Raw genomic sequence first — 27,407 nt, 5'->3', positions numbered from 1 at the left:
TAGTATCTGAAATATTTATTTAACAAATTTCCTCGAACATTTTCTAGAAAGAACCCATAAAATCATCAGTCTGATTCTGTGTAGAACAGATATTTGACAATATTTTCAATTTCATGTATGCTTCCTGGTATATGCAGATTTTCTTTAACTAATTTTGGAAATTAGATTTTTTTTCCCTATAAAAATCATCTATATTATTATGACTTTCAGATCGATCAGCTTAAAGATGAGTTATCACGTTCACCTATAACTTCTTAATCTCCCTCATGTCCATGGTTTCATGCCCATTTCCAGTCCTAGTTCGTGTTTGTTTTCTTTCCCCTTGACCAGCTTTATAAGATTTTATTTCACTTTGTCCTAACGAATACATGCCTACTAAGTAGATCTATCATCACACTTTCTTTCTGTTCATAAATGCTATGATTTTTGTATTTGACTTTGTTAGTTTCTGTCTCCCACATCCTTGAAGTATGTACCCCAACAACAGGCATGTTATCCATCTCAATCCCACTCCTGTGGGTGGGGACCCATTTGTAAAGAGGATCCTTTGAGATGTATTATCAGCTCAGCTGTAGACGCATTTGTGAATAGGCTCTTCTAAGGCTCTCTTGAGGGGGCCCAGCTGAACCAGGGTGTGCTTTAATCCTTAGTGCTGGAGGCCTTTAGGAGCGAAGAGATTCGGATGCTGGGAGTGGAGGTGGCTCAAGCGGTTGAGTGCATGCTTCCCACATGGGACATCCCACGTTCGGTTCCTGGAGCCTCCTAAAAAAACAAAAACAAACAAGAAGCAAACAAACGAAAAAAACAACTGAAAAAAGCCAATGTGGCTCAGTGGTTGAGCACCAGCTTCCCACATACGAGGTCCCAGGTTCAATCTCTGGCTCCAGTATATTTAAACAGGAAAAAAAAAAAATTCAGATGCAGTTGGAGGAGCCAGAAACCAGAAGAGCCAACAAAGAAAGCAAGGAAATCACAATGTGCTGAGAGACAGAGGTGCAAGCTGAGGACCACCAACGACTGCAGCAAGCCAGCACCAGATCGCTACAGATTTTGGGGAGAAAACATGGCTTTGACAACACCTTGATTTGGAACTTGTAGTCTCCAAAACCAGGAGACAATGAATGCCTGCTGTAGAGGCCAACCCATTGTGTGGTATTTGTCATAGCAGCCCTGGCAAGCTAAGACAATCCTCGGTTGCATCCACTGATCCATTTCTAATTTCTTTATTAATTCGCCCTTTTCATTTTTCACATTTAATATCAAATACATGGTTAAAGCTTCACATTTGCTCTGAGAACTGTTAGCCATAACCCTTAAGCTTTTAGGAATAGCTTTCACCGTCATTAATGTACACACTTTCTCTTTGCCCCCAAAAAGTGATTTAGAAGAGTGTTGTTTAAAAAAGTTCAAGAGTTTAGTATTTTTTCCTGTTTTTGTTAACCTTTAGTCATCAATTTCAAATTTTTATGGCATCATGGTCAGAGCCTGTGGCCTACACAATTTCTTCTTTTGGAAAGTATTTAAGTTTTCTACCTGGCCCACTATATATTCATATTTTGTAAGTGTTTAATGTGGACATAGGAAAATAATGTATACTGTCTCTTTATAGACTATAGTTTTATACATTGATTTTTTTTCTGATTCAAATGTTATATATCATCACTTTTTATCTATTTTTTCTCCACTTGTTTTTTCAATTACTAAGAGTTGTTAAAAATTTCTCACAGTTATTGTGGTCATTTCAAATTCCACTTGTATTTATAATAGTTTTGGTTTATATATTTTAGTGCTGTATTGTCCAGATATGTTTCTTGTGCAGTCTATCTCTTACGAATACAAAATGCATTTCTTTGTTTCATTTAATGGTTCATGTGAGGCTTTTGCCTTGAAAACTACTGTCTGATAATATTGCCACTCATTCTTTGTTACTATAACATTTGCCCAACATTGTATTTTTAACTTCCCTAGATTATTGTTATAATGGCATATACTTAGCTACTGGTTTTGTTTTTTACAGACATAATATACATAAAGTGTCCAAACTTAAGAGCACAATTCAACGAGTCTGATAAATGAATATACCCATGTAATCACCATCTCCCCATAGGCAACCATTGCTATTTCTATTGACATAAATGTTGCCTCTTGTCAAACTTTATATAATCAATCCACATGTATTATTTTGTGACTACCCTTTCATGCAATGTGATGTTTTTGAGATTTGCCCTTTTTACTGCATATATCAATTCTTCGTTTCTATTGTTAAGTCTTATTTGTTTGTATGAATTATACCACAACTTTGATGTCTTCCTGTTGATGGACATTTAGGTTTTTTTCCCAGTTTTTAGCTAGTAGGAATAAAGGTGCTGTGAGCACTCTTGTGCATGTCCTTCTGTGAACATGTGCTTTCATTTCTTTTGGATAAACACCTACAAGTAGAATTTCTACTAGAAATAGGGTAGATACACGATTAATTTTATAAGAAACTGCCAAAAGATTTCTGAAGTGATTATACAATTATATATTCCCACCACAGCATCAATATTTGTGTTATCTTTTTTATTTTAACCATTCTAACAGGTGTGAAATGATATCTCATTATAAATACTCCCCCAAAGACTAAGGGTATTGAGCAATTTCATATGCTTATTGGCTGTTTAAGACTTCTGTCCATTTTGTACTGAGTGGTTTGTCTGTATTTTATTTGTGAGAGTCTTTACTTTTTCTGGACGTAAGTCCTTTGTCAGATATGTGTCTTGTAAATAGTTTCTCCCAGTCTATGGCTTCCCCCTTCATTTTTTAAGGATGACTTTTGATGAGGAAAACTTTTTAATTTCAAATAGGCAGTTTTATTTTCTTAGTGTTGTCATTTGTACCCACTCTTAGATACCTTTTCCTAACTCAAATTTGTGAAGATGTTCTCCTGTGTTTTCTTCTAGAAGCTCTATAGTTTTAATTTCATAGTTGGGTCTATGAGCCATCTCTAAGTAGCTTTTGGGGTTTTTATGTTGTTGAATATTTAATTTTGTTCTTAATTAGCATTTCCCAATTTTTGCTTCTGGTCCATAAAGATAGAATTCACTTTTATATATTGACCTTGTATCTGGTGGCCTTTCTAAATTCACTTACAAGTTCTGGTGTCATTTTGCAGATTCCTAAAGATATTCTATGTAAAGAATCTTGTCACATGAGAAAAATATGGTTTTATTTCTTTCTTTCCAAGATTTACAGCCTTTTTTCCCCCTTTTTCCTGCCTTATTGCAATGACTAGTACCTCCAATACAATACTGAATAGAGGTGGCAAGAGAGGAGGAGATCCTTATTTTGTTACCAACCATAGGGAAAGGCTTTCAATATTTCAATGTTAAATATGATGTGACTATTGGTGTGTTATAGGTTTTATAAATGCCCTTTATCTAGAAGTTTCTTTCCATTTCTAGAAACTCTCTTTTGCTGAGAGTTTTTGTCAAGAATAATGCTCAATTTTGACAACTGTTTTTCTGCATTTATTGGATTGCTTTTTCTCCTTTATTCTATTAATATATGACATATATTCAATGATTTTAAATTAAACGACCCTGTATTCCTGGGATAAACCCCATTTTGTCATGCTGCATTATTCTTTCCATATATATTTCTGAATTCAATTTGTTAATATTTTAAAAGTATTTTTGATTCTATCATCATAAAGAATATTGATTAGCAATTTGCTCTTATTAAAATGTTTTTCTCAGCTTTTCAAATCTTAGCAATGCTTGCCTCAGAAAATAGGTTGAGATGGGAAGCAGGTGTAGCCCAGTGGTTGAGTGCCTGCTTTGTCTGTATGAGGTCCCAGGTGCAATCTCTGGTACCTCCTTGAAAAAACACATGGGTTAAGAAATGTTCCTTCCTCTACTTCCTGAGTTTAACATTCATAATATTTCTCCCCTAAATTTTTTTAGTAGTCATCAGAGAAATCATCTGTGACTAGAGTTTCTTCTTGGGAAGGCTTTTACCACAAACTCATATTTTTAAGAGAGATATAGGGCTATTCCAATTTTCTATTCCATCTTGTATGAGCTGTGGTAAGTTGTGCATTCAAGGAATTTGAAAATACATCAATTTCTTTAATTTACTGGCATAATATCCTTAATATCCTTTTATCTGTACTGATACTCTACTCTCCTTCCTAATGTTGGTACTTTCTGTTTTTCTCTTTTTTTGTCAGTCTTGGTTGGGGTTCATCAGTTTTGTTAATCTTTTCAAAGAACCAACTTTTGGTTTTGTCAATTTTCTCTATTTGTTGCTTTTCTATTGATTTCTGACTTTTTGTTGTTTTCTTCCTTCTGCTGATTTTAGGTTTACTTTGTTCCTTTTCTGATTCTTTGGGTGGAAACTTAGGTAACTGATTTTACACTTTTCGTCTTCAATACAAGCATTTTAAGCTATGTATTTCCCTCCCTACCCTATTTATCTGCATCCCACAAATTTTCATTGTCATTAATTTCAAAATACTTTATTTCCTTTGGGATTTCTTCTTTAAACCATTAGAAGTGCATAGTTTAATTTCCAAACATTTAAGAATTTTCTAGATATAATGTTTTTGATTTCTAAATTAATTGTTAGGTTCAGGGCATATATTCTGATGAATTTAATTCTTTGAAACTTATTGAGACATACTGTTACCCAGAATAGGGCCTATCTTGGTGATTACATGTGCTGTTAATAAAGATGTGTTTTCTGGTGTTGTTGGTGTAGTGTTCTATTAGATACTAACACATTCTTCCTTCCCACTGGACAGCATCTCCACTTGCAAGATTTTCAGGTAAACAGCTCTATAATATATCAAAAACACAGCTTAGCTGGGTTGTGAGCTTCTATTTTTCAGGTTTATAAACTTTATAATTCTCTAAACATTAGAGCTGATGTTAGTGATGCCTTTGTGTTGTGCCTCGCGTTCCCCAATTATTTGGGTAGGTCAGGGAATATTGTAGTATAGAGGTTTTGAGTATAGAACAAGCAGGGAACAAGATTTGAGTGTAAAAGACGTAAGATTCAAGGATGGGTATCACTTTCGCTTGAACTCTTTTGAGGACTCCCTCCAGGCTGTAGACACAGACACAGACACACACACACACACACACACACAGGATGCTTCAGCTTTAGATATTCTTCACCTCTGAAGCACAAGCATTTCTTCATAGGGTTGTTCACTGTATCAGATCCAGGAATATTTCAATTTTCCGTTGGTGCAGCATCACGGTCAGACTAAACTTGAACTTGCACTTCACGGCAAGGATGATCCTAAAGTTTAAACCTTGTTTTCACATTTCAAAAGGGTTTCCTAGGAAATCAGCAGTGGAGGCTTGGGGGGAGGGATGTCAGCCTCACTCTCTACATAAATTTTAACTCTTTAGATGGCAGAATGATGACAGTTATTCCAAGACCATGGGCCAGAGACCAATACCTTTAATCAACAGATGATGTCCAAAGATTTTAACTATTTAAAAATTCTAACTAGGAGAGCTGGTGGGAGAAAAGGTATATGGGGAGTTGGGGTAGGAAGACAATAAGGAGAAATAACTACAATTTCAAATATAACTGGAGATGTAAGAAACAGGTCCAAAAAACGAAAAGTGAGAATTAGGGCTGCTGCCCTCCTGGTTGGAGGTGTGTGGAAGCCAGCAATTTCCAGTTTTAAGCCTCAAAAGTGACTTGAAGCAATGAACTTGGGTTTTCTAGACATCTCCTACTTCCCTTAGGCAATTTTCTCCCCCACCCTTTCCACAGTTGTCTGCTCTTACTAACTTCCTTCATGGTCTTAAATCGGTGGAGCTTTTCCATTGTGAAGTCCTGGAAATTGGAAGAGAACCTGGAGGAATGACAAACACCAGTGGGACCAGACCTGCCTCCAACCTAGAGATCTTTAATATTGGTGATACAGCCATCCAGTTCCTTTACCATTCAGAACTGTACACAGGACATTAAACTAAATGTAGAAGTTATGGAGCCCTAATGTAGCAAGGGAAGTGAAACTGGGGCCTTCTTGCAAAGAAAATTCATCTCTCATTGAAATGTACAGCAAGGAAATTATTCTGCAAAATTTTCTATAATTGAGTCTCCTACGGTTATTCTTTCATAACCTACTTACTTGATGCCTACTCGAAACCAGACATTGAGAGAGAGAGATAAAGGAATAAAATGGTGAGCAAAGATATAGAGAAAAGAAAGCTAAAAGACAATCATGAGTGAAAAGGGTAGGAATGGAGAAGGAAAAGTGAATTGCTGATGGATTCCTTTATTACCAAACACACTGTATTATTGGGTCCTTGAGTGAAGGAAAAAAGGAGAAATAGTTATGCCGGTAAGGGAGGGAGGGAGGGAGAGAGGGAGTGTGTGTGTGTGTGTGCGTGCGTGCATGCGTGTGTGCATGTGTGTGTGTGGCGGCTTTTGGAGAAGATGAGGGAGCATAAGGAGAATACCTCGATTTCTGCCCAATAGAAGTAGGAGGATGGTATCACTGATGTTCCAGAAGCTAAGAAAGGAAAAATGTAAAATTATTATCTTTACACATTTGGTTTGCACAACATCCTCCAATACTAGACTCCCACTTGGGTCCCAAAGTTGGAAAAATCTAGGGTGCATGGGGAAGGGGAACTGAGCAGCCAGTTGTCAGCACTAGTGGACTGACTCCTAGAGGGAGGACTTTGTAAAATATTCTCCAGGTTATCAGCCATGTACATATGAACCTGGAATTAATGACATTTACTTGAATTATAGAGACGTTTTCCTACATAACTCCCTTAGGTGCAGGCAGAGTGGCAAAGGCAGGGCTCTTTAGAGTGGGGTAATTTAAAGGTCCCCAAGAGGAAGCCCCCACCCAAAATGGTATTTCCCATGTTGACACAAACTGTACATTTTGTTCCACTTTAGAGCCCATCAATCTGTAATCATCCCACTATAGCCACAGAAGCAATCTGAATAGTACAGTAATTAAGGAGTACAGATTCTGAAATCAGACTGCCTCTTCACCCGGGTCTTCACCACTAATTTATTGGTGATGTAACTTTGAGACATGTTTCTTAGTGATGGTTACAAATTACAATAATTTGAGCATGTAATCATGTTAGCAAGCATTGGGCCAAGTGCTTTACATGTATTACAACATTAACCCTCATGAAACTCTATGGGGGAGGTAGCATTATTTTCACTATCCTTTTACAGATCAGGAAACTGAGAAACATGTAACTTTCTCAAGGTGAAAAACTAGTAAGTGAAGAAAGTGGAATGTGGAATTCAAATCTAAACAGACTTAACTTACTAGACTGCTGTACCCTCACTTAAACCCTCTAAGCCACAATACCTACCTCAAAGAATTGCTGTAAAGATTAGGTGAGAGAATGCTTGTAACCTTAGATGGAGTGCAAAAAGCATTCAGCACTATTATTACTTATATTATTTTAAATACATTCTTTAAAAAAAAAACAACTCAGACTAGTACCCAGTAAATCCAATATAATCTTACTGAGCCCCTATTATGTATTAAACTCTGTATTAAGTGCTAGGGTGATATGACTTGTACTACTTGATCACTGCCCTCAAGAAGTCTGCAAAATTCAAGATTTACTTACATTGCTTCCCTACAAAGAATCCTTCAAGGGTTCTAAATTGCCTTCAGAGAGCTCACATCCCTATCTTGGCACAAAAGGCCTATCCTGATTCTGTCCCTTCTTGCCTCTCCGGCCTCATGTTCTGCCACTTCCCCATTCACACCCAGACTGAGCTACTTGGGTGCTATACATTTCACACCTCCATGACCTACAATGTGCTGCTGTTCCATCCGCCTGGAAAGTTCCCTTCCCTGCCTCCATTTCTCTACCTTCAATATTCGACTCAACCCTTTTTGAAATTCCCCATCCATTCCTAGATTAGACCTTCCTTCTCTGTGCTCCCACAGAATCCCGTGCACAAACAGTACTTGTTACATTGTACTGATAGACTGCTGTGCTTACCTGCTTCCTCCATTATTCTGTAAATTGCTTGAGGACAGACTGTCTTTATGGTCTTTTACCCTAGCACATGCACAGCAGACATTCAATGACTGTATATAGAAGGAATGGTCAAACTAATGAGCAAATGGTAATTAGGGATGAAATGAGGTATAATAATTTAATGAAAGGATGAGGAGAGAAAGAGATCAACTGGGAGATTCCGGGGAGCCTTTCTGAGATGTCCCCTCGGGATTGGCTCTTTATGGGGAGGTAGCAGTTACATCAGTGGATATATGCAGAGGAATTCCCAATAGGAAAAGGTTTGAGGAAAGGCCCTAGAAGGAACGTGGGGGTATAATAAGTAGACCTCTGTGACTGAGAAGGTACATGGAGGATAAGAACAGAGTGGCAATAAAGTTGGGAATTGCGGAGACCTTGAATCATCAAATATTCCACCTATGCTCAAGCCATTTCCAACTAAAATTCTTACTGCTTCAAGTAATGGCATCAGCTCCCAATCCTTCTATTTCATATTTCATCTCATTCATCCATAACTGACCTTTGATTGCCTACCCAAAAATACAATTACATGTGCAGCCAAAGGATAGAAATGGTAGTGTGGTGAGAAAAGCAGGAGAAAGTGCTCTGAGTTATAACACCACTTGTAAGTAGCGCAAAGAGGGAATGAGGGGAGGAGAGAGAGGAAGTCAAATTGGGAAAGGCAAGACGATCATTTAATTCCTTCTCTTTCTTCTTGTCCTTCTCATTCATAGCCAGGATCATCATGAGTTTTCCTAATAGAGTAACAAAATCCAGGAAGGGACCAATGCAGTGCCAGATATAATCCTTATCTCCATTTTCAGCCTTTTCCATAATGAGATGAGTTTCAAAAAGGACAAAGTCACACACGACCACCAGCCACACATACAGGTTTGCCTGGAAAAGCCAAACAGATCCCAAGAGATAGAAGTCTCTTTGGACAGTGCATTCACTGTCACGTATCAGAGAAGGGACCATGTCAGCAGCAGTTTAGTTTCTGTTATGGTTATTTTTTTGTCATTTTTCACTATAACAGACCTATGCTGATTCATTTAGAATGTCAAGACAGAGATCCCTGGAGGCAACCAATGTCATTTCGGAAAGGAAACCCTTTGGCCCATCTGCTTTGCACTACACCTAATGCGCCATTGGCATCTCAAGAGTCAGTGCTGTCTGTCCCTGGACTGACTACAGGCAGCATCATACAAGAGCAAACAAGTGCTTTCCTCTCCATGCTCTCTGCTTTAAGAACTGACTCACCTGTTATGAAAGAGACATTCTTCTAGGCTCAGGAAGGAAAACTTGCATGAATTTGATTTGATCCAGGTCCTCAAAGAGCTCACAGAGATAGTGAGCCAAATGCATATGTGATAATGCCATACAGACTATGACGAATGTATGAAAAATGTAGTAGGGAAGCAAAAAGGAGGGATTTGTTCATTTCAACAGGAGAAATGGGGCAAGTTTTCAAGACAGGGTCAACTGGGACTCCTAGGAGAAGCATTCACTGTGTTTCACTTCTTAATTTTATAATTGTTTTTAATTATGATGGTGCTACATGATGCTACACAGGAAAAAATTAAAAATACAGATAAGCAAAAACCACAACGAATAAACCACTATCCATATTTTTGTACATGCCATTTATTTATTTATTATACAATGAGACCATATTGTACATACTTTTCAGCAAGCTGTTTTTCTCAGGCAATGATACATTACAACCATCTTTTCCATGCTATTTACTAAACTTCTACAACTGACTTTTATATTTAATTGAATTGGTACACACCAAAAGGTACAAGAGAGTCTTCAGTGAAAGCATTCCAACCCCTTCTCACCCTGTTACCTTATGGGTTTAACCAAAAATAACCACAGTTACTACTTTTTTGTGATCCTTCCACAAATAGTCTATGGATATATGAGAATGTATTTTTCCTTTAAAATAAACAGCAGCAGCGCATACAGTTTTATACCTTGCTATTCTCTTCCCAGTCAGAACACATATCACTGCCTTATGCCTTTTAGTGGTTGTAGAGTGTTCTGCTAGTTGGATATACTATAATCTATACACCTAGTCCCCTTTGGTGGACTTCAGGATGTATCCAATCTTTTGCTATTATAATGCTGCTAGGCACATCCTTAAGATGTCACATTTGTGACTCTACCTGTAGGAAAAATTGCTAGAAGTGGAATTTCAAAATATCAAAAATATTTTGATAGATATTTTTCCAAGCCAGATGCTGTTTCCTATCCCCCCACCCATACCTTGCAGACAGGTAAAGTCATGTGTCTAGTTCTGGCCAATGGAATGGGAATAGAAATGATGAATGTCATGTCCAGGCCAAGGTAACTGAGAACAGAGCCTGCATTCTCCACCCTCTCTGCCTTTCCACCAGCTGGAACAAGAAGATTTGCAGGCTCTAAAAAAATGGTGGAGCCACATAATTTAGGGAACCTGAGTCCTTGAATCATCACATAGGCAGAAAAACTGTTTACCAACCAGAAACACCCACGTGGACTCTTATACTGAGAAATAAATTTCTATTACATTAAGCCACTGAAATGTTATCGAGTTTATTATAAAATTTTGTACAATGCTAACTAATACACCATGAAGTCTTTTTTTATATAAAACACCAGGTCCACAGGTCTGAAGACATATTTGTGAAATGTTGCCCAAATATTTCAATGTTATGTTATGACAATGTTATGTATGACAATGTAAGAAAGTATCCTTCATTCCCTGATTACTAAGAACTGTTTTTTAATTTGTTTTTATCAAGAAATGGGTGTTGATTTACCAAATACCTTTGCAGTATCTGTGGAAAGTATCCTCAGACTTTTCTCCTTTCATCTATTAAAGTGACAAATTACATTAATATTTCCAAATGTTGAAATAGCCTCACATTCCTAAAACAACCTGTGTTTACTTGGTTAAAGTAATTTTTTTTAAGTCTTTTCTGTTTTATTTATGGTAATTTTATATGCTGTTGAATGCAAAGGAATAACCAGAAAAAAATAATAGATTGAGGAATTCTTTAAACATGATTTAAATGTAAAATTTCAATTGAGGAAGTAAAAAGTAGAACAGATCCTTCCAAAGAACAAACCTGCTATCTGGGAAAGCAAGTGAATGAGCTATCACACTATGCAAAGCAAAAATAAAAATGGGAATATTGAATGAAAAAGAAAAGAGAACTGGAGGGCAGGTGTAGGAGGCCTAAATGCAATTAAAGAGCAAGGACCTTCCTGAAGAAAGTAATAATCCAGACACAGTGCAAGGAAACTTCCCTCAGTAAGAAACTAGAATTGTCATATCAAAAGGACTCACTGCCAGAGAAGATAAATGAAAAAACAACATACGCCTAGCTGTAAGCTGGTGAAATTTCTGAATTTATAAGAATAAAGAAAAAATAAAAGCTCTCAGAAAGAAAGACCAGATTACTTACAAATGAATGCGCATCAGATTGGCCAGAGATATGGCTAAGATATGGTTCAAGATTGGAACCTGGACGTGGTGCTTAACTCCTTTGTGCTTCTGTAAAACCCGGGCGATGACAGTGCTTAGCTCCTAAGGTTGGGTGGAAGTGGTCTCAGAGAACACAGGTAAGAGCCTGGCCCTGGTAAACTAGCTAGAGCTACAAGGCTTGATCTGCAGCACAGAATGCTACATCAGAGTCACAACTCCAGAGACTTTTCAGTGGCAAAAGCCTGAACCCTCCCCAGAGCTCAGCGTGTGCCACTAAAGGTCTGAAGAGCTGGGCAACAGGTCCCACATTAACACCTCTAATCTAATGAAACCGAGTTCCATGCCAGTGAGAAGGGCACCAAAGGGCAAAAGGGCATAACCCCCTTATTCCTATGAATGTGAACAAACAAAGGACAACAAAGTTTTTGGCCTGGAGAGGAGGATTGTCAGACATGGAAAGGTTGTGGGCTTTGTCAGAATAGAGGCGCTTGCAGAGGAGTCTCTTGAATTTAAGTCAGTGGGTAGCAGGGCCCCTCCCACCACCATCATGAATGTCACCACAGTTAACCTTCCATAAAGTGAAATGGATGGTACCTGATTTGGGTGCCATTAAAAGTTATTCATTCAACAAATATTTTTTGAGCATACCTACTATGCATCAGCAACTGTTCAGGCACCAGGGATATATAACTGTGAACGAGACACACTAAGTTTTTTTCTTGTTGGCCATTTCTGTACTGCTGGCATCTGTGCTGAGCCTTACAGTGGCAAAAAATGACTTGTACCAAAGATTTTAAAACAAAATATTTTTTCCTTTTGTAAATAAATAAATTTATATAAGAACTAGTTCGGAACACCCATATGATTTAAGAAACTGACAACACTAAAACCATTAACAAAATGCATCACTCACATCAGAAACAAAAAAAGCCAATTTTTAATATTGCTAATTGCAATATGTTATTTTAACTTAATTAGTCCAATTTTTTATAGGTCTGCCAATGCAAAACCTAGTACAACTATTTGATGGAACTCTTGAGTTAATTACTTCAATTTGAATTTCTGTCAAGGCATTGCCAGTTGACTTCCTTTTGGGAAAAGATCATATTTTCCACCTTATACTGACTGACTCTCCAACTTATAACTGAAACATTCGACCATTGAAAGTTTCCTATATACTTACTAAGGACAAGAACCAAGTGGAAATATTTTAAATGTTTCTCTCTACATGCTAGCTAAAAATTCCTAGTCTACTTGCCATGTCCAGACAGAGACTATAACTTCAATCCAAAAAGAAGACAGAGCATTAAATGTCATCATGAATGGAGGGAACTGAATGGTGGCCCCCCAAAAAGATCTGTCCATGCCCTGATCCCAAGAATCTGTGACCAATTCACAGATTTGTTCAAATGTGGAAAAAGGGTCTTTGCAGATATAATTCAGTTAGGGATCCCGAGAGGAGGTCACCCCGGATTAGCTGGGTGGGCCCCAAGTCCAATGGCAAATGTTCTCATCAGAGAAAAGCAGAGGGGATTTGAGACAGACACAGAACAGAAGGAGTCCAGGTGACCACGGAGGCAGTGACAGGAGTGGCGCGGCCACAAGTCAAGAAATGTCAGCAGCTGGTCGGGCTTCCACGGAGCCTCCAGGGGGAGCAGAGCCTTGCTCCACAGCCTTCAGAACTGGGAAAGCATTCAGATCTGTTGTCTTAAACACCCAGTTTGGGGTAATTTGTTACAACAGCCACAAGAAACTAAGTGCAGTGAACAAAAGGTGTTTCAGTAGGGAACCCTGGGTTCAAGAACCATTTGTCATTTGCTCCATTTGCTCCTTTTTTAATCTATTAGCTCTCCAAGCCTCTGCTGCCTTATTTGTAAAAGTGGGATAATCAAACCTGAACTACTATGCTCCAGAGCTCTTACAAGAATCAAATAAGATCATGTATTTGAAAACACTCAGAATACTGTCAAATTCTATACAAATGTGAACTACTGTTCTTACGCTTTATCTGTCATTCTGAGTACATTCTGGTGCCTGGACTCTTTATTAAAGCCCACTTGCCACAATTCTTTATACACGCCAATATTTTAGCTAAGTTTAGTGATGCCAACACTATATCAATTCTTAATATCAAATTTTGTTTTTAAAATTAAGCTGTCAGTAATGTACACAGTATCTCTTTGGTACTAGGATTTAATGAAGGTCTAGTTACCACTTATCTATCTCACGTCCTCCAGATATCTTCTACTGTCACACTAATTCAGTGAAAGACCATCTAATTGGTTTATTACCCTGTACATATTAACAAATCTGTTCTAACCAATTTGCTTTCAATATCTCTAAACTCATAAAATAATCAATTATTTCTCTAAGTGACCCTAATTATTCCACACTTAATTTTTCTCAGCTGAGCATAAACACGTTAATAACCTCTTCCTCCTATTTCTGGTTTTCCCCACAGGTGGGTCCTGATCTACTGCTAGTCCTAGTTCTTCTTTCCTGAAACAAAGTATATTTATGAAGTATAACCATAAACTAAGAACACTAGTTCCACAAGTTATGCCAGAAAATTAATTTCACAACTCTACATCACTTCATCCATGTATAAGTTTATATTTTCTAGGGATTTTTTTCCCATTATTATTTCACAAGGAATTTCATCAAACATATTCCAAATTATGGAGAGGTTGTCTATGGAAAGCTTCAAATTTCCTTCCTACAGAAGGAAATTTGATATTAAAAATAAAGAAGTAGTACTTGGATAATGCAATCTTGTACCAGAATTTGTTTTCTTGTGTTTTAGTCATTCTCTTCTGTATTGGAATTGAATGGCCTTCAAATTTTCCTTAGCCCTAACACAGAGTGCCATAAAAATTTTATTCGCAGAAATGTTGCCTCTTTGGAGATCCTTGAGTAAATGTAAAATAATTCTTCCCAAACAGAGGTTGAAATAGTAAAAACTTCAGTAGACTCTGAGATACGTAAAAGAAGTAATCACTTGCAATTATGGTCACCAACATGCAACCTTAAGATGAGATGCCCTTCAACAAAGCATGGAACATTCCTACTAGACCACGGAATTGTGGGTAATGTGGATTTCAATACACTTAACTTCACTGCTCATCCACAGGTAACAATGAAGTACTTCAAAGAGGCAGATTAAACATTTGGTTCTCAGGATCTCCACTGAAAATTTCTAACTAAAAATTATACTTAGGAAATCCTCAGGTACTATCATATGAATGGAGAGGAACAGTGCTCTATGGCATTGTCCACAGCCTTAAATACTGGCCTCATTGTCCTGCAGATGGATCATCAAGGGACCTACCGTCCCACCCCAGACCCATAAGAAGTTTAGGAACAAAGGCCTCCCAATTCTCACAATCTCTAAGTGGCCTACACAAATGTAATTGGTGAACCTCTTCCAACAATTGTACCCTTTACATTGTGAAACAATTCTATTAGAGAGTGTCAGGATAATATAGAAAGTTATTCTGTGAAAGGTGTTAACTTTCCTGATAAGTAAGTCCTGAAGTAAAGATCCTCCTTAAAAACCCTAACTCTAGATCCTCAGGATTTTCTTTAAGAAACTTAAAAAATACCCTAAGAAGCCAACCATTCCCCAGTCACCCATCTTAGCGACCAAGTGTAGAGCCTGGCCCCTTGCCACTAGATGGGGGTGTTTATTCTACTGGTTTCTCTTTCCCCTAATCTGGCTCAGCAGAATCTGAACAATAATAAATCTCAAAATCAACATCCTGACCTTTATTTCCCTCTTCCCCATTGTGTGGCCTTTTCTTCTGTGTCAAGTCTCAGTTCCAATCCCTAATTACTTGTATTGCTATGCCCCACATTATACCCCACTGCCTTTCTACAAACTATCAAGCTACCTAGACCTAACTCTCAAGACTGACATAATTCATTAGGAAATAATCATAAAATCCAACTAAGCTCAGTATTCTTTAAAAAAAAAAAAAGACTTTTTCATTTTCTATGTTTATATTATTTCATTTGAGCCATAATAATAATATGAAAGAAATTAAATAGGTATTAGTAGCAAAGACAGTATCTTTAAGCAACCTGCCCAAGACTTTGGATAGCAGACAGCAAAGCCCACAACTATGACTCAGGTGCCCTGATTTTTAGACCGTTTCTGGCTCTACTCCTTCTATGTCAAATGTAAAAGGCACAGGATGAGAAAATGGACAGTATGCTGACCTAGTCTTCCTTTTTACCACACAAGTCTAGGGCAAGTACTGAATGATCACTTAGTTTAACTATTATTCCTGGAAATGATTACATATCTGCTTAGAAAAGGTTTTACTAGCCACAAAGTTTTCTACAAGGAAGGGACAGATAAGAGAGACAAGCGCAAAGAGTAGTGCAGGGAAGAAGGAAGAGAGGAAAATAAATCTATTAAATAATCTTTGGGTCAGGCATAAGACACAAAATAAGCAAGATTGGGGACCAAGTCCAAAGCCATAAATCAGAATCAAAGTCAGGAAAAAGAAGAAAGAATGGCCAGCAGAAACAGTCGTACAACCTACTGTTGGAATGACCCAAAAGAAATGGTGGGAGCTGGTTGGGCCCTTGACAGTTTCTGTAAAGAGCTCTGGTAGTCTAGGGCAGAGTCCCTTGGAAGAGTAAGCGACAAGATTTGGCCAATTAGAATCTGCATCCATTTTATGAAGCTAGAAGACAGAAGGGAAGAGTCTCAATAGAAAGAAATCTATCAGAATAAAATCAAGTCACCTTGACATGAATCTCTTTGAGACAAAGTGGGTATACCATTCAGGATGCTTTTAGCTACAAGTGACAAAATCCTTAATCACGCTGGCTTAGCAAGAGGATCTGTATTAGCTCACGTAACTGGAGGTTCAGAGGTAAAACAGACCAAGTACAATACAATCAGCAATTCAATAAGGTCATCAAGGGCTCAGGTTTATTCCAGCTCTCTGTTCTTCCATCTTCTATATCAGCCTCACCCCAAAGCTAGTTTCTCTCACAGTCCCAAGATGGCTAGAGCAATTCCAACTATCATATTCAGATATACCACCACCCAGAGGCAGGGACAAGAAAACCTTCCCAGAAGCTCTCCCTCCAGCTCTCCTTCAGACTCTCCTCAATCTCACTGGCCAGGTTATATATGCCATACATAACCCCTCATTGATAGAGGAAACAGGATTAACCATGATGGCTTAATCATCTGGGATGAAATGGACATTGGGGTGTCACTCATCATGACCACACTGTGGGCAATTTATAACCATATGTATTACTATGCCATTGTTTTCACTCCATAACACATCTATAATTTAATCACACTGCTTCCATGATATTAAATATGAGGCATGTGGCTTGTCTGAGATTCAGATAATTACTCTTTGCTCACATCCTACATTCATCATCATAAACTTATTTATCAGATATGAAGCATTTTATCATAACTTTCTTGGTTTGAGCCATTTTTTAAAAAAATAATTTTAATGCAAATTTTTAGAGCAAGAATGGTAAATAGGTTTGTCTCCCACAGCAACTATAATGGATATAGCCACCTAGAATCCCTATTGAAAAGGATCTATAGCTGGGTCTGGGCCCAATGAGAAATAGGCCATGACTATCAAATACAAGACATATTTGTCAACCCGTTACAGAGAAACTCTCTTTAAATAATCTCCCTGTATTGATAACAGATTCCTCAGCTGTAGAGCCTCATTTTTATTTTAGTGGGGACCCAAACTAATGCCCCCTTCCTTTCATTCTTCCCATTCACTTTACATATATATACATATAATATACATCAAATATGAACTCCAAACATTATTTTATACATAATTAGAGTTCTATAAGAATCTGGAACCAGGCCCCTTATTAACTCCATGGAATGCCTTCATTTACAAACTGCTTCGCTTAATGCAAGTAGGGGAGCTACTGCCACGTCCTGACGTGGGTCTAGGCAGAACTGAGGGACAGAAGGGAAAAGAGAATGTCAATCTATTTCCCAATTAAAGGTGGACTGAACCACAGGGACCTGGGTTCCTTCCAGCTAGTTGTTCTACCATCCTCTGGGCTTCATCTGGTCTGCATGGTCCAGATTCCAGGACATCAACACAGGAGAAGTGGAGGTTCAGTCCACCTTCAGCTGCAGGACAAAGGGCAAAAAGGCACCAAAATCTAATCCTGGACAGCAGGGACTATCCCATAATTGCAGAATGCTTAAATAAACCATGGCAGATTACGAATAGTCTGTAGAGTTTATGTGCACGAAATGCATTTAAAAGGATAAAAAAGGACAAGAGTAGTTATCCTTGGGTAAATCAGTTTATTACTTTTTTTATTTTCATTTTGTCCTTCTATTCCTTATCTATATTTTTTGAGTGCCTTGTACTGCACATGCACTCGCTTTTTAATGAAGGGAAAAGAAAACCAACAAAGTAAACATGTTTTTAATCTATCTTTAGATGTTTTCATTGTTCTAATGAACCTCTTATTGCCTGGTAGTTAAGGCCAAGTTTGTCCAACTAATCTCCTATTGCTGGGCAGTTAAGCTGTTTTAACTTTTTGATATTACAAACAATAAAGTGCGGTTGCGCCTGAAAATTAATTTGAAATACAAAAGAAGAGAAATTAGAAAAATCCCTAGAAAATGGGCCAAAAGTAAGATTAACCCCATAATACACTGAAATTACACTACTCAAAAACTAATAACTTAGGATATTCATGTTTGAACAAATCACTGTTTTAAATAAATCACTGTTTTAACTAAATTTTCAAGGTGACCGGTTTGCTTTCAACTAAATTGCATTTCATCAAAATAAGTTAGTAAGTCAAAATGGTTTTGGCCAAAGAGTCAAAGAATATATTACCAGCATCAGGGGTAAGCTGGAAAATAAAGATAAAAAAAATGATTTAACAAAATAATAATAAGGTTCTATAATAAAGAAAAGGCAAGTTGGCCTGGACAAGTTTGGAAGGGAAAGATAGCCTGGGGCAGTGGATCAATATGGAAGAGAGTCTTTTATGGAGAAACTATAAACCTAGCCCATGAAGCTTAGAGAGAGCTAGGGTTAACGCGTAAATTCAGTTTCATCTGTTTGCTTGGACACCCTCCCAAAGGTGGAGCAGTGCTGAGGTTTTCTCAAGAGTCCCTAAACAAAAAACTTAATCTGCTGGGGCTCAAATTTAGGAGGCAGGTACCCCAAATCATTCATCCACAATCATTCTCCCTGTAAATCAGGTTCCAGAGCTGGCTACTGCAGGATGGAGAATCCAGCACCACACTGTTGGCATATTATGGTTCCCATTCAGAATCAGAGAAGGTTATACCCCTGTGTGTCAGACAAAGCAGAGGGGGCAGATGGCATGCATTTGCATGGAAGCGAACAACCAAAATGGGACCACTGGAGGAGGGAACCGGGTAGTGGGCCTCCAGCTTCTGGAAGAGCTGGGTGATATGGCTAGAGAGAGCTATAAGGGAAGAGGACTTGGCCCAGTGGTTAGGCCATCTGCCTACCACATGGGAGGTCCGCAGTTCAAACCCCCGGCCTCCTTGACCCGTGTGAAGCTGGCCCGTGCGCAGTGCTGATGCGCGCAAGGAGTGCCCTGCCAGGCAGGGGTGTCCCCCCGTGTAGGGGAGCCCCACGCGCAAGGAGTGCGCCCCGTAAGGAGAGCCGCCCAGCGCGAAAGAAAGTGAAGCCTGCCTAAGAATGGTGCTGCCCACACGGAAAAATGACACAACAAGATGACGCAGCAAAAAGATAACACAGAGTCCCGTGACGCTGATAACAACAGAAGCAGACAAAGAAGACACAGCAAATAGACACAGAGAACAGAAAACCGGGGTAGGGGAAAAGGGGAGAAAAATAAATAAATAAATAAAATCTTTGAAAAAAAAAAAGAGAGCTGTAAGACAGCTTGTTCCTACAACCTTCTACGGAGCCAGCTTTCAGTCAGGACCTCTTCTGAACCAGCTTTTGCTCGATGGAACACCCTGGAGAGCCTCGTGAGCAGCCTGTATTCATGCAAACACTAACTGGGCTGCTGGTGTTGCTGGAAGCAGGGAGGAAACCTGGGGAGAAACATCTCTGTAGGGAGGAGAACTATACCCCCATTCAGCCAGAAGCAAAACAATGTCAAGGCGGACTATCCACAAATGATATTGGGGCAAGTGAGCATCCATAGAGGAAAAAAATAAAGTTGAAGCTATCCCTCACACCAGATGCCAAGAAAAATAGATTGAAATGTTAAAGTCAAGATATGAAACCATAGAAGTAGTCAAAGAAAATACAAGCAAATTCTTTTATAACCTTGGAGTGGGCAAGGATTTTCTAACTGACCCAAAATTCAGAAGTCATAAAAAAAAGACTGACAAATTCAACCACATTAAAAAAAAAAAAAATTCATAGCAAAAAGCACCATAAGCCAAGTTGAAAAACAAATGACAAACCAGGAAAAAAAATGTTTTAACTTACACAAAGGGCAAATAATCTCCCTACTACAAGAGGCATCAAAAGTGACATTTAATAACCCACCCCCAGGGACATAAGAAACAGTTCACAAAATAGGAAATATAAATTATTCTTAAACACAGGGAAAGACATTCAAACTTACAAGAGGAAAAGAAATTAAAATTATACTAAGATACCTATCAGATTGGTAAAAATTCCAAAAGTTCAATAGAGTATTTTGTTGGCAAGAATATGGGTAATCAGGCATTGTGTATTTCTGATAGGGTACACTGTACAACCCCTATGAAGGCAATTCAGCAGTACTTATCAAACTACTCTGGTACATATCCTTTGGTCCAGCAATGCCAGTTCTAGGAATTTATCCTAAAGATACATATGCACAAGTATAAAACAGTCTATGTAACAAAAGCATTTATTGCAGCATTGTCTGTAACAGCAAAGACTGAAAGTTTCCCAAATGATCATTAATATGGGACTAGTTAAATAAACTGTAATATAGACACACAATGATGTGGAATAGATCTCCAAGATATATCATTAAATAAAACCTATCTTGGATATTTTTCCACTGTTACGGAAAGAACTCCAAAATACATTAAGTGAAAAAGGGCAGAAATGCACATAATAAACTTCCACCTTTTAAAAAAACAAAAAACAAAAAAACAGAATTTGTGTTTTTATAGGCTTAGATGTGCACTTAAAAGCTCTGGAAGGATGGGAGCCAAGTAGATGGAGCATAGGAGTGGAAGGGAGGCAAAATGTTTTGTTGTTTTAATCTTGTGACTGTATCATCTTTTTAAAAATTAAATCTTTAAGGGAGATAAAATTCAAGTTCCTAGTTAGTAGTCTACATTTTGGTGCCTCAGTCTCTGGGTGATCAATAGTAAACAACTGTCTGTGCACTTGGAGGCATCGAAGATTGGAATCCCAAACTGGAAAGCAAAGTGAGAGTGACAGCTGAAACTGTGATAACCAGAGGCCAGGAGCTCACTGAAGAACAGGTTGCACATGCCCAGGGCAGGGACAGTGGAGAAAAGAGAGAAGAACACAATTGTGAGATAGTATCAGAGCAAAAGTGGCACATCCAAATAAAGAGATAAGCCAGAGATTAAATCTTGGGGGTGTGTGGGGTCAAGAGGCAGTGCAACAACCCTTGAGGTTACATCCTGAATTGGTTCTTAGTTCAAGTAAGATGTGGCAGGGTAGTATAACTCAAGAGTACTGCTCTCACTACGGGGGACCAGAAGTCTCTGTAGAGTAGCTGTCCTGGTAGGACAGGGCAGTGGGCTAACAGCAGCACAGTGATAAACAGCAGGCCTTCACTGCTCCTCTTTCATACCTAATCCCTGAATGAAACTGCCTCAGCGAAGTTCCTAAGGCCACCAGGATGGTTAGGATGAAGAAAATAGAATATTTTGAATAAAGCTTCTTGGAAGCTGGTTTCATTCATTCACCAAATGTTGACTGAGCACCTACGCTGTGCCAAGAATTGCTTTAAGTCCTCAATAAAGTCAATCCAAAGAATGAATATTCATCCCAAAGAACAAATAACTTAAAAAGTCATTTCAAAAAATTTGAAGATATAAAAGCTCCTCTCAAAAAATTTTTGAAATGTGGAAACGTCACTAAAAAGTCCATCTGACAATCATAAAATGCTTATGACAACATGATAAGCAGATTTTCAATTTTATCCAGTTTATTCTATTATTTTTTTAAAAACTGAACATATACACTGTGATTTAACAAGAGTATAAATTTAAAATAAGGCAATCAACGCAGGGGTGTCTACCTCATAAGGGAGCCCCATGCTCAAGGAGTGCACCCCGTAAGGAGAGCCACCCAGGGCGAAAGAAAGTGCAGCCTGCCCAGGAATGGTACCGCCCACACGGAGAGCTGACACAACAAGATGACACAACAAAAAGAAACACAGATTCCCGTGCCGCTGATAAGGAGGGAAGCAGTCACAGAACACACAGTGAATGGAAACAGAGAGCAGACAACTGGGGGGAGGGGAAGGGAAGAGAAATAAATTTTAAAAAATAAAGAGCATTGTCAAAATATTACTACTAACCAAAGTATTTTTTTAAAAATAATAAAATAAAATAAGGCAATCATTTTCAGAAAATTAGAAAATTTTACTAAAAAACAGAAATCTTTAAAGTATGGCTTTCTGTTCTCATTGCCACAACTGATAAAACAGGAAAACAAAACATAACTGGGAAAGGGAACTAATTCAGAACAGATGTTAGGGAGGAATTTTTCCAGTAGTGAACTACAAACATGCAGAAGTAATACTGGAAAATGTATTATGGTTAAAAAAAAAAATCAGAATGTTACTAATTATATGATCTAAGTAGGAAACCAGATACCTAAATAGGTAGAACAAGCATTTAAAATATAACCCTAAATTAATGGACAAACCATGTTTTTCTTATCCAAACTTAACCTAGATAATATATGAACTTGCAATTTGTTAAAATTCAGGTATTTCCTGCTATCTATAAAGTCAGCTCTGATTTATCCATAAGTTACAAGTTTGCAAATCGAATTTAACGTATTCTTCCTGCCTGCTTTGCTAACATTTCTCCTACTTGGTACTTTCGTTATGATCTGTCTTCTTAATCTTTCACTTTCTCTATCTACTCACACTGTGAAAGAAGACAGGAAGATTGCAACCCCACCATTACCAGTCCTTCCTAGAAAAAGGCAAAAAGAAGGCAGTTTTGCCTTGCTGCTACACTGAAGAAGACTTTATGCCTAGCATGTAGCAAAGATCAGAAAGAAGCACAAACAACAAACCCATTCCAAAGAAACTTAGTCAAATTTTATGAAGTCGATTTGTGACCCATCCACATTCAATGTGTATACAAAACAAATTCCAAAGCTAAATATAAAATGACTTTTGGACTGTCCAGGTCTCTGCTCATTTTCTTTTTACGGACAGGAGGAGGCTATGTTGGCAGTACATTAACTCTCTCTGGCCACGAAGATCCCACTCAATGGCTGCAGTTAATACCCTGCAGGCCAAGGCCGTTTAATAGGTTAGTATTACCAGGGGCACGTCTGCTCTCCAGGAGAGTTCATGAGCCTCCTTACCGCTGCAGTGAGCCTGAGGCTGAGGAGACTCATGATTCATAAGACTCCGCTGGCCTAAAAAAAACCATTCAACTTAGACCTAAAAGAGTCTTAACGATCAGAGAGTAAGTCCAACACCCTCCTTTTACAGACAGTGATACTGGGGCTCCTAGAAGATTCGTAAACTTATCCAGGGCTGGACAGCTAAGTGGAGTAAAGCCCGACCCCCGCCTCTGATCAGCAGTCCAGAGCTCTTTGTGACATACCGAATCTCACTCTTGGAGAATGTGTGGAAGGAACTCAACAAGTACGTGGGCGGCAATCTTTCCTTTTTTTTCCAGAGTTAGGGCAAAGGGAAAAGGTTATGCTGTTGTGTGAGGGAAAAGGTATTTATTTCACCCATCAACTCTAGCTGAAAAGCAGATCTTATTTCATAAGCCTAAATAATATCCTGAATTGATTTATCATACATGAGTGATAACTTTTCTCCCCCAAATGATTGTGGTCTTCCAGAGTTTACTGGCGACTGGGGAAAACATGACTAAGAAATAAATGATCTTTTTAACCAGTCTGCAAGTCTGTCCTGTTATTACTACTAATGGATATAAAAATATTATTTAATGAGATTTCAAAATAGTATTAGCACTTATGCTGTTATATAATCTTTGCATCTCAGGTTTTCACTCTTTCCTGAAATTTCCTATAATATATATAGTCTTTCCTGATTTCTATATTACTTTTCCTGATTTATTATATTACTTTTTCATTTTTAAAGTAAATTTTAAGATTCCAAGTCACAAGGCCCTCTAACAAAAAATTCGAAATCATCATAATTATCAAATCTCTGCCCACTTTACCTCTGCGTATGCATAGTGTCATAGAAAACTATTTAAATAAATTTTGGAAAGGATAAGAAATTCAATAATTTTTATATTTAACTAGTTATACACAGATGTCACAGTCCTCAATTTTCTAAACCTTCAGAAATGAGTCTTAAAGAAAAAGAAGTTGCTATTAACATTTCCTAACCTACAGCATCCCTTTCATCAGTGACAGGAAGCAGTCTAAGACAAAGTACAAATAAAAGGGAGAAAAGGGTAGATTAAGAGTCAAACCAAGAGTCTACCAGGAAAAAAACCATAGCAAACCTTCCTACGCAGACCTAAGAGGTACAAGGCCAACGGCAATGTCTTTGTATCCTCATGCAATTGTCTGCACTTGTGATGGGTATGTTTTTTCAGGAGTATCAAAAGTTGAGGTGAAGTAACAAATATATGATCTCATATATATCCACGCTTGCCAAGAATTTTCTTATTCATATAATTTGTGATGGTTACTCTCTTTTCATATTCAAATGTAGATGGGAGGAGGGAGTATGTGTGAATATTTACTCTCTATGCTGAACATTACTAGGTGCCACCGAAATTTCAAAGATGTGTTAGGCATGTTTATGAAGCTTTTAGTCTGACAGGAATAAGCTATGGACACAAAAGTGCAAAAAGAAGGTGGTAAAATAAGAACTTTATGAAAGACTAAAGCACAGTCCGAGTGTACTTCTAGAGTTGAGTTTAAGAGGAAGGATGAGACTTCAATAAGCAGAGAAGGGGAAGAAGGGAATGCCATAAAAAGGAAAACTATGAACAAATGTGGGAGGTGGAAAGGATGTTTGAAGAACAGTGAAGATACCATTTTGGCTAGGAGGAGGACATTCTCGGGGGAGGGGGCAGAATGTGGAGGCCTTTGAGTTTTATTTTGGAGCTGCTGAAGCCTTTTGAGCCTGAGAGTGATATAACAAAAGCCATACTGTAGGAAGATTAATTTGGCAATGATAAGACTAAAAAGAAGGGATGGTTTGCAAGTAGGCCAGACAGAAAACTAATAAATAGTCCCAGGTTCACGAGCCAGTTTTGTCTGAAGTACGTATAAATCAGTGTATGCTAAAGTTTCTAAGTATCTAACTTCTACATTGAATCTAGAAAACACTTTGAGTTTACACACATTCCTTTATTTTTCCTTCCTGTTTTTACCTTAGGTAACAACTTCTGGCTTGCATTTTTATTTCACCTTTCCTCACTAGTGCAGTTTCTGCATTACGAAATGAGACTTACCATATTTACATATTAGCAAAATCAACAAAAAGCTTATGTCGCTGCTTAATCAGAAGAGCATTTAAAGCAACTTCTAAAATCTTGCTGTATGTCAAACACAATACATTTTCTCCAAATTTCATGTTTTATATTCCAAGAGAAAGAGCACTCTCTGTTACGTGGGCAGACTAGACCTACAAAACCAAAACGAAATGAAAGGTAATTATCCAGCAATTCTGTAATAGTCAGTTTATAGAAAGACTTTTAACATATTGGTTGCCATTAGTTTCATGAAAGCAGAAACTAACTGCTTTCATTGTGGTGTGTGTGTAAACTAGGCCACACCTGAAAATTCCTCTTCCAGAAAAAAGACCGAACTAGGTACCCTTTCAACATTTCACAGATTAAGACAGTCTTATTCTATTTGATTTCCTGGGAGAGATTAATTGTACACAGTACAAAGTTTCACTTAATAACAAATAGTGTAATCAAAAAAGTAATTTGGACTACTAAAAGTCATATCACATATCCTTTACAGAATATATGCCTGGTGTCCAGTAAATCTGACTTTTGAAAACGAATAGACATTAATTCGGGGGGAAAAAAGAATAGAGAAGAACTAATTCCTCTTGAGGTCACTTAACAAGTCACATGTGTTTAGGGACTTAAGAATACACAGAGTACGGTGTCCCAGTTTGCATGGGAACTTTGTCTCTGCTTCTATGCCTAGTTGAGGTTGAGCACAAAAAGTTGCCATTTATCAGTGAAGGCTGGAGCCTGTCCAACAGCTTCCTACCCAGAGGAGTACTAAGCCAGGAGCACTTGGATTGGCTCGGCTCCAGCAGACAACAGCCCGATCAGAGCAGTCAAGGAACAGGGATTGGTGACCTGATATTCAGGAAGGAAAGAAGGTAAAAATAAACCAGGATGGGGAGGGGGAAACCCAGAACTAACCAAGGCAGACATCCAGGAGGACATACCCACCCAAAGAAATGCTTTCCCTGGAGAAAGACTCTTAGCCAGGATGGTTTGGGGTTTGCATGTTTGTTTAAGGTAAACAAGGATACAGATTTGAAGCTGTCACTGAGAGCCCAATTTATACGTGCAAACTTGGTTAGTAGCTTCAGAACTATCCCGAGTGGGCAAGGATCTTCTACATATTCACTTTTAGAAAATGTACTCAATTAATTCATTGAAAGATGTCATTTTTTCCTCAAAACCATCTAATTATAGGGTCCCTGTTGCACAGTGATTCCAGTTCTGCATGAGATTTTAAGTCGAAGGGTGGGGTACAGAACACAGATAAAAATTTTACAGCATGGAAATAAAAGTATTTTTAAACCTCCTTGGGGGTGAAGAGTTAGTCAAGGAGTAATACGTGGAAACTGACAAGTGCTTCTCTCTACACACCCACCCACCAGATACCATCGCAGCCGGCGAGGGGAGTCTCCCTCTTCTTGCCTGACAGCTTCACTTTCTTTGAGGTCTGGAGCTGGTGATCACACTGGCCCGTCATGGCATTTTCAGTTAACAAAGCAGTTACTCAACAGGGGAAAAAGCCACAAAGGAGTAGCAGCAGCTGCTGCTGCACCCGTGATGCAAGTGCAGGATGAGCCCCGGGCCGCCACCGCCGCCTCGGCTCCTCCGTGACGTCCGGGAGGGATATCCCCGGTTCTCAGGAAGCGGCGGTCGCGGGCGACTCCGCCCCCAGGCGACTCCGGGCCGGCCGGGCCGCCGGGGGGGGGGCAGGGCCGCGAGGGCCCGCCGCCCGCCCCACGCCTCGCCGCGGGCCCCCCGCGCCTCTCGCTCCGCGCCCCTCGCCGCCCGCGCCCCCCGCTCGCCCCCGGCTCACCCTCACTCACCCCGACCCCCGGCGCCGACCCCGGGCCCCGCGTCGCCGGTCCCCAGCCGAGGCACCGCCGCGTCCAAGATGGCGCCGCCGCCGCCCCCGCCCCCTCCGCACGCCCGGCGGGGTCAGGGCGTCCCCCTCACGCGGCGCGCTCGCGCCCGGGCCGCGGCTAAAAATAGCCCGGCCCGACTATATTTGGTTCGGCCGGATCCCGGCGCGGCCGCGCGCGCGCCCCGCCCCGCGCACCCGGGCCCCGCCCCGCGCCGCGCTGAATGGAGCAGGGGGCGGGCGTGACCGAGGGGAACCTACTCGGCGCTTGGCCGCGCGCGCCGGCCCGGGCGGCCGCCGAATTTAGTAACATCGCCTGCGTCAATCACGCGCCTCGCGTGCGTCAGCGCCGCGCGGCTCCAGCGCCGGCCCCCCCCCCCCCCACCGCCGCTGAATGGA

At 39.3% G+C, this 27,407-nt stretch overlaps 1 long non-coding RNA gene across 1 annotated transcript; it reads right to left on the bottom strand.

Annotated features, from left to right (window-relative positions):
- Positions 1 to 27,067, bottom strand: LOC131279531 (uncharacterized). The gene is made up of 2 exons (XR_009186955.2): positions 26,974 to 27,067; positions 1 to 762 (listed from the first exon to the last, which is right to left on the bottom strand). It is a non-coding gene; the product is annotated as an uncharacterized lncRNA (long non-coding RNA).
- Positions 27,068 to 27,407: the final 340 nt, after the last annotated feature.

The sequence above is a fragment of the Dasypus novemcinctus genome, chromosome 8, assembly GCF_030445035.2.
Source record: "Dasypus novemcinctus isolate mDasNov1 chromosome 8, mDasNov1.1.hap2, whole genome shotgun sequence".
Lineage (NCBI taxonomy): Eukaryota > Metazoa > Chordata > Mammalia > Cingulata > Dasypodidae > Dasypus > Dasypus novemcinctus.
This window is presented reverse-complemented; position numbering and strand designations above follow the sequence as displayed.